We start from the raw sequence: 7560 nt of genomic DNA, 5'->3' as shown, positions 1-7560 counted from the left end.
CTTCAAACTGTGCAGACCGCGATTCATGTGCTCTCCTTATGTGATGTTTCGTATTATCAAGGTTCGAAATGTGAGCGCAAATTGTTGATTTTTTAGGCCAGCACACTTAAATTCAGCTACGTAGGTCCATCAGTTGTAGAACTAGGATCCGATTCCACGGTTCAGTTTCCAAAGTCAATCCACTAACAAAAAGTAATACTCAGTAGACATCAACAAACAGCTAATACCTATAAAAATAGTTATTCTAGCTCGCACTCGATTATTTACATCAATCGCGCGCACCTCGGCGTAGCCACACACCTGCATGAACATAACTTGCCGCGGGCGGTTAGACGTCACTTTTGTCATAAATGGTAGGTAGCTAATTAACAAATAACGGGCTCAAAGAAAGTTGACGGAAGTTAAAGAGTTATTTAACGTTTTTTTACACAATAACTTAAAAGTTAATCCGTTACTCGAAAAGTTAACTTTGTTGATTAACCATTAACGAATTAACAGTCTTGTAACCAACTATTCTACCCTTCAGTAAAAGTGATGTATACATAGTTCTTCTTGTACTTTACGACAATGATAAATATATATATTGACATTCAAGTGGACATGGGATGCATCTAAGTTAAATATTCTATATTAAAGACTTATAGTAAAATGAACTAATATTTTATGTGTGTTGTAGTACCCACTCACCCACCTCCTGAAGTAAAACTAAGCTGCTACGATATACAGGAATAACGTTGGGTATAGGCTACAACCTGGTCTCACCTCCATCTCAACTACTGCTTTCCTTTCATATAAAAGCACTCCATCATCAGGCCACATGTGGCCCACCGGGACCATCCGACCACCGTGTCATCCTCAGCTGAGGATGCGGATAGGAGGGGCGTGTGGTCAGCACACTGCTCTCCCGGTCGTTATAAAGGTTTTCTTTGACCGGAGCCACTACTATGCGGTCGAGTAGCTCCTCAATTGGCATCACGAGGCTGAATGCACCCCGAAACATGGCAACAGCGCATGGCGGCCCGGGTGGTCACCCATCCAAGTGCCGGCCACGCCCGACAGAGCTTAACTTCGGTGATCTGACGGGAACCAGTGTATCCACTGCGACAAGGCCGTTGCCTTTCCTTTCATATACATAGTCTTATTGCTGGTTTCTGTACAAGTTGTAAATAATCCTTTCAAAAAATGGTTCAAATGGCTCTGAGCATTATGGGACTTAATATCTGAGGTCATCAGTCCCCTAGAACTTAGAACTACTTAAACCTAACTAACCTAATGACATCACACACATCCATGCCCGAGGCAGGATTCGAACCTGCGACCGTAGCAGTCGTGCGGCTCCGGACTGAAGTGCCTAGAACCGCTAGGCCACCGCGGCCGTCTAAATAATCCTTTCTCCCTGTATTTTACCACTGCTACCTTAACAACTGCATGCAGTCAAAATGTTCCCTAAAGCTACAAATGCTATAAACGCATGTTTTTCTCTGTTTATCCTATCTTCTAAGTAAGTCGTAGGATCAATATTGCCTCGTGAGTTTCTACATTCTCCGTTGCCCAAACTGATCTTCCTCGAGGTCGGCTTCTACCAGCTTTTCCGTTCTTCTGTGATGAATTAATCAGTGTTTTGCAACCATGAGGTGTAAGTAAGTGTGCTATTGGTAGACAGTGATTTTCGTCCTGTAGTTCCACGTTTGTCTGTGTACAGCCTCTGGCAGATAAGTGTTGTAGTACCAGAGGGATGGCAAGCTTACCGTAGGGACACCACTGAACGTGCGCTAGCTAGAAAGGCAAGTCCCATGCTGAGCACAATTAACACTGGAGGTAAACACATCGTAAGTACTGACTCATACCTCGAATACTCTGAGCAAGACTCTTCCCAAGTATACTGATGTGACAAAAGTCACGAGATACCTCATAATACCGTGTCGGACCTCCTTTTGTCCCACGTAATGCTGCAACTTGACGTGGCATGGACTCAAGAACTCGTTGGAAGTCCCATGCAGAAATACTGAGTCGTAGTCCCTGTGTAGTAGTCCATAAATGCGAAAGTGTTGCGGGTGCAGGATTTTCTGCACGAACTGACTTTTCCATTATGTCCTATAAATATTCGACGGGTGGCCAAATAATCCGCTCGAATTGTCCAGAATGTTCTCCAGACCAACCTCGAATATCTTTAGCCCGGTGATACGACACGGATGTTTGGGAACACAAAGTCCATCAACGGCTTCAGATGGTCTCCAAGTAGCCGAACATAACCATTTTCAATCAATCATCGTTCAGCTGGACCAGAAGTCCATTCTATGTAAACACAGCCAACACCATTATGGAGCCACCATCAGCCTGCACAGAACCTTGTTGAAAACCTGGGTCCATGGCTTCGTGGGGCCTGTGCCACACTAGAACCTATCATCAACTCTTACTACCTGAAATCTGGACTCATCTGACCAGGCCACGTCCTCTAGGGTCCCACCGATATCGTCAAGAGCGACGCTGCAGGCGATTTCGTGTTGGTAGCAAAGGCACTCCCTGTGCCCATTAACGCCAAATTTCGTTGCACTGTCCTAACGGACACGTTCATCGTAAGTCCCAAATTGATTTCTGCTGTGATTTCACGCAGTGTTGCTTATCTGTGACTTCTGACAACTGTACGCAGACGCCGCTGTTCTCGGTCGTTAAGTGAAGGTCATTGGCCACTACGTTGTCCGTGGTGAGGAGTAATGCCTGAAATTTGGTATTTTGGGCACACTCTTGACGCTGTGGATCTGGGAATATTGAAATCCCTAACGATTTCCGAATTGGAATGTTCTATGTACCTAGCTCTAACTTCTATTCCGTATTCAAAGTCTGTTAATTCTCGTCGTGCGGCCAGAATCACGTCGGAAACCTTTTCACGTGAATCACCGGAGTACAAACGACAACTCCGCCAGTGCACTGCCCTTTCATACCATGTGTACGCGATACTATCACCATCTGTATATGCACATGCCATGACATCTGTTACCTCAATGTAATACCGGTAAAAGCGATTAATGTGTGTGGAAGCTGCAACAATTCGGTTTATAACGTTTCCAATTACTTTTCTCCCACTAACCAATTTTGAGGTACTGCAGATTTACTGACGCAGTAAACTGTTTCATTTACATTACAGGCTCATCATCAGATGGTGAGTATTTACAGAAACTCTTATATTCTATATCACATACAGCTTATCTCTGGGAATTTTGTGAAAGTGAGAAATGCTGATTTCGAACAGAATAATGCAGAAAAATTAAGCAATGTATCAAATACCTTTCTAGAGGGTACATTCCATCCCTGAGGTGTGGTACTGAAAGATCTACAAAATATCATCTGCCTGTTCATTAGACCAAAACGTTTTCTAGACACGAATTTGATGCCATGTGTGAATAGGTGGAAGTCAGAGGGTACCAGATATTTTAAATGTGGAGGAATTGCGATAATTTCTGCTTAAATCCCTCAGTTTTGCCTTTGTCGAACACGTTTGAGGCCAAGTGCTTATAGTGATGAAAGACTTTTCTTTAACCCAATATTCTTCTCACTTGCTTAGTATTCACTAGTAAACGTCTTATCCCTTGCAAGGCAAAAAATAATAAGAAACACCTTTTGTATTCTGTCTTTCATATCCTATCTTTTCTAGCTGATGGAATCGTCATCGTCCTTCCTTTTGTGCAGAGCTATTACTTCCCACCCATTGCTTTGATGTATGTTTCGTTTCCGAAGACGGTGGTTTCTCGTCTTATTGAGCGTAACAAACTGGAGAAAAAATTAAGTTGGAGTCTTTTTATAGCCATCCAAACATTTGTTTTGGCATTTGCTTATGGTTAGATTTCAACAAATGCACTTCCTACATTATAGCCAGTCTTCTTACAATAATTTTTAAGTGCACTAGCCTATCCGCACTCTTTCTTTTAACATGACTATGGCTTCTGCACACATGTCTCATTCCCCATCGCCCAATACCATGCTGTGTACTTCCTCAATGTTTTTAATTTTTTGTTGCAGTTTTGGAGTGTCCTTCACGTGGGCGCTGGCCACATGTGAACGCATATACCCATTCTTCAACTGATGTAAACGAAGAAACAGACTTCTTACATAATTCACCACTTTGTGTCGAATTTTAGTTGATGATAAATCGTTTGAAACGTAGAATTTTGTGAGATCAATGTATACCAGTCTACACATTTAAAAAACACATGTGACACGACTAATTAAAAAAAGAAAACAACGTATCTACAAGACAGCTGGGCAGATCTATTTGACTTGTCAGATGTGGTCAAGGCAACGCGTTTATGACATGTGTTCGTGTATCACATAATCATATCTCTGTACCTCTCTCTCTCTCTCTCTCTCTCTCTCTCTCTCTCCCTTCCTCCCTCCCTTCCTCCCTCCTTCCACGCCCCCTCTCTCCTCTCTCTCTCTTTCTCTTTGCAATCGACTGTTTTGTGACTTGGGACATTTCTGACAGACTGCTCTGTGTCCTGGATGGGAACTCAAACCCATATCTCTGAATCTATTTTGGATAATGCTCCTTCCACCACATATTCGTTTAACCAATAACAAAGAAAAATCGTTCTTTTTTTTCCTTCACAGCCTCCACTTGACGTAGAATCATCCAACTTCCCGGAATGCAAGTGAGGGAAAACTAACTGAAACGCACGCTCTCTCCATTTTCTTGATTGATCAGCAAATGTTAGCTGTAATGTGCGTTCATTACTCGTAGACAGAGTCTCAAGGAAACTCAAAATACACATTTAAATCACAGCAATAGTCTTTTTTTGTCAATGCTGGCAGTTTAAATCTCCGAAAAAAGTTTTGAGACATAATAAAAACAGAATAAACGTTTCGAAAAAAATCCTTTTGGGTGTAAATCCGCATGTTTATGGAACACTAAAACTATAAAAACTGATGTTTAGGCCGCCGTTGTAGCCGTAAGCTTCAGAGGACCGATTCAAAGGTGGTCGAAACGACGGTTTTACATATCCACACATTTACACATTACACTGAAGAGGGGCAGCAGCCTTTTCAGTAGTTGCAAGGGCAACAGTCTGGATGATTGACTGATCTGGCCTTGTAACAATAACCAAAACGGCCATGCTGTGCTGGTACTGCGAACGGCTGAAAGCAAGGGGAAACTACAGCCGTAATTTTTCCCGAGGGCATGCAGCTTTACTGTATGATTACATGATGATGGCGTCCTCTTGGGTAAAATATTCCGGAGGTAAAATAGTCCCCCATTCGGATCTCCGGGCGGGGACTACTCAAGAGGATGTCGTTATCAGGAGAAAGAAAACTGGCGTTCTACGGATCGGAGCGTGGAATGTCAGATCCCTTAATCGGGCAGGTAGGTTAGAAAATTTAAAAAGGGAAATGGATAGGTTGAAGTTAGATATAGTGGGAATTAGTGAAGTTCGGTGGCAGGAGGAACAAGACTTCTGGTCAGGTGACTACAGGGTTATAAACACAAAATCAAATAGGGGTAATGCAGGAGTAGGTTTAATAATGAATAGGAAAATAGGAATGCGGGTAAGCTACTACAAACAGCATAGTGAACGCATTATTGTGGCCAAGATAGATACGAAGCCCACACCTACTACAGTAGTACAAGTTTATATGCCAACTAGCTCTGCAGATGACGAAGAAATTGAAGAAATGTATGATGAAATAAAAGAAATGATTCAGATTGTGAAGGGAGACGAAAATTTAATAGTCATGGGTGACTGGAATTCGAGTGTAGGAAAAGGGAGAGAAGGAAACATAGTAGGTGAATATGGATTGGGGGACAGAAATGAAAGAGGAAGCCGCCTGGTAGAATTTTGCACAGAGCACAACATAATCATAGCTAACACTTGGTTTAAGAATCATGAAAGAAGGTTGTATACATGGAAGAACCCTGGAGATACTAAAAGGTATCAGATAGATTATGTAATGGTAAGACAGAGATTTAGGAACCAGGTTTTAAATTGTAAGACATTTCCAGGGGCAGATGTGGACTCTGACCACAATCTATTGGTTATGACCTGTAGATTAAAACTGAAGAAACTGCAAAAAGGTGGGAATTTAAGGAGATGGGACCTGGATAAACTAAAAGAGCCAGAGGTTGTACAGAGATTCAGGGAGAGCATAAGGGAGCAATTGACAGGAATGGGGGAATTAAATACAGTAGAAGAAGAATGGGTAGCTTTGAGGGATGAAGTAGTGACAGCAGCAGAGGATCAAGTAGGTAAAAAGACGAGGGCTAGTAGAAATCCTTGGGTAACAGAAGAAATATTGAATTTAATTGATGAAAGGAGAAAATATAAAAATGCAGTAAGTGAAACAGGCAAAAAGGAATACAAACGTCTCAAAAATGAGATCGACAGGAAGTGCAAAATGGCTAAGCAGGGATGGCTAGAGGACAAATGTAAGGATGTAGAGGCCTATCTCACTAGGGGTAAGATAGATACCGCCTACAGGAAAATTAAAGAGACCTTTGGAGATAAGAGAACGACTTGTATGAATATCAAGAGCTCAGATGGAAACCCAGTTCTGAGCAAAGAAGGGAAAGCAGAAAGGTGGAAGGAGTATATAGAGGGTCTATACAAGGGCGATGTACTTGAGGACAATATTATGGAAATGGAAGAGGATGTAGATGAAGATGAAATGGGAGATATGATACTGCGTGAAGAGTTTGACAGAGCAATGAAAGACCTGAGTCGAAACAAGGCCCCCGGAGTAGACAATATTCCATTGGAACTACTGACGGCCGTGGGAGAGCCAGTCCTGACAAAACTCTACCATCTGGTGAGCAAGATGTATGAAACAGGCGAAATACCCTCAGACTTCAAGAAGAATATAATAATTCCAATCCCAAAGAAAGCAGGTGTTGACAGATGTGAAAATTACCGAACTATCAGCTTAATAAGTCACAGCTGCAAAGTACTAACACGAATTCTTTACAGACGAATGGAAAAACTAGTAGAAGCCAACCTCGGGGAAGATCAGTTTGGATTCCGTAGAAACACTGGAACACGTGAGGCAATACTGACCTTACGACTTATCTTAGAAGAAAGATTAAGGAAAGGCAAACCTACGTTTCTAGCATTTGTAGACTTAGAGAAAGCTTTTGACAATGTTGACTGGAATACTCTCTTTCAAATTCTAAAGGTGGCAGGGGTAAAATACAGGGAGCGAAAGGCTATTTACAATTTGTACAGAAACCAGATGGCAGTTATAAGAGTCGAGGGGCATGAAAGGGAAGCAGTGGTTGGGAAGGGAGTAAGACAGGGTTGTAGCCTCTCCCCGATGTTGTTCAATCTGTATATTGAGCAAGCAGTAAAGGAAACAAAAGAAAAATTCGGAGTAGGTATTAAAATTCATGGAGAAGAAATAAAAACTTTGAGGTTCGCTGATGATATTGTAATTCTGTCAGAGACAGCAAAGGACTTGGAAGAGCAGTTGAATGGAATGGACAGTGTCTTGAAAGGAGGATATAAGATGAACATCAACAAAAGCAAAACAAGGATAATGGAATGTAGTCTAATTAAGTCGGGTGATGCTGAGGGAATT

General features: G+C 42.0%; 1 pseudogene; it reads right to left on the bottom strand.

The window, feature by feature from the left end:
- Positions 1 to 999: 999 nt before the first annotated feature.
- On the bottom strand, positions 1000 to 1117 carry LOC126471911 (5S ribosomal RNA; annotated as a pseudogene).
- Positions 1118 to 7560: the final 6443 nt, after the last annotated feature.

Source organism: Schistocerca serialis, chromosome 3 (assembly GCF_023864345.2).
Source record: "Schistocerca serialis cubense isolate TAMUIC-IGC-003099 chromosome 3, iqSchSeri2.2, whole genome shotgun sequence".
Taxonomy (NCBI): domain Eukaryota; kingdom Metazoa; phylum Arthropoda; class Insecta; order Orthoptera; family Acrididae; genus Schistocerca; species Schistocerca serialis.
Note: the sequence above shows the minus strand (reverse complement) of the source record. Positions and strands in the feature narration are given on the sequence as shown.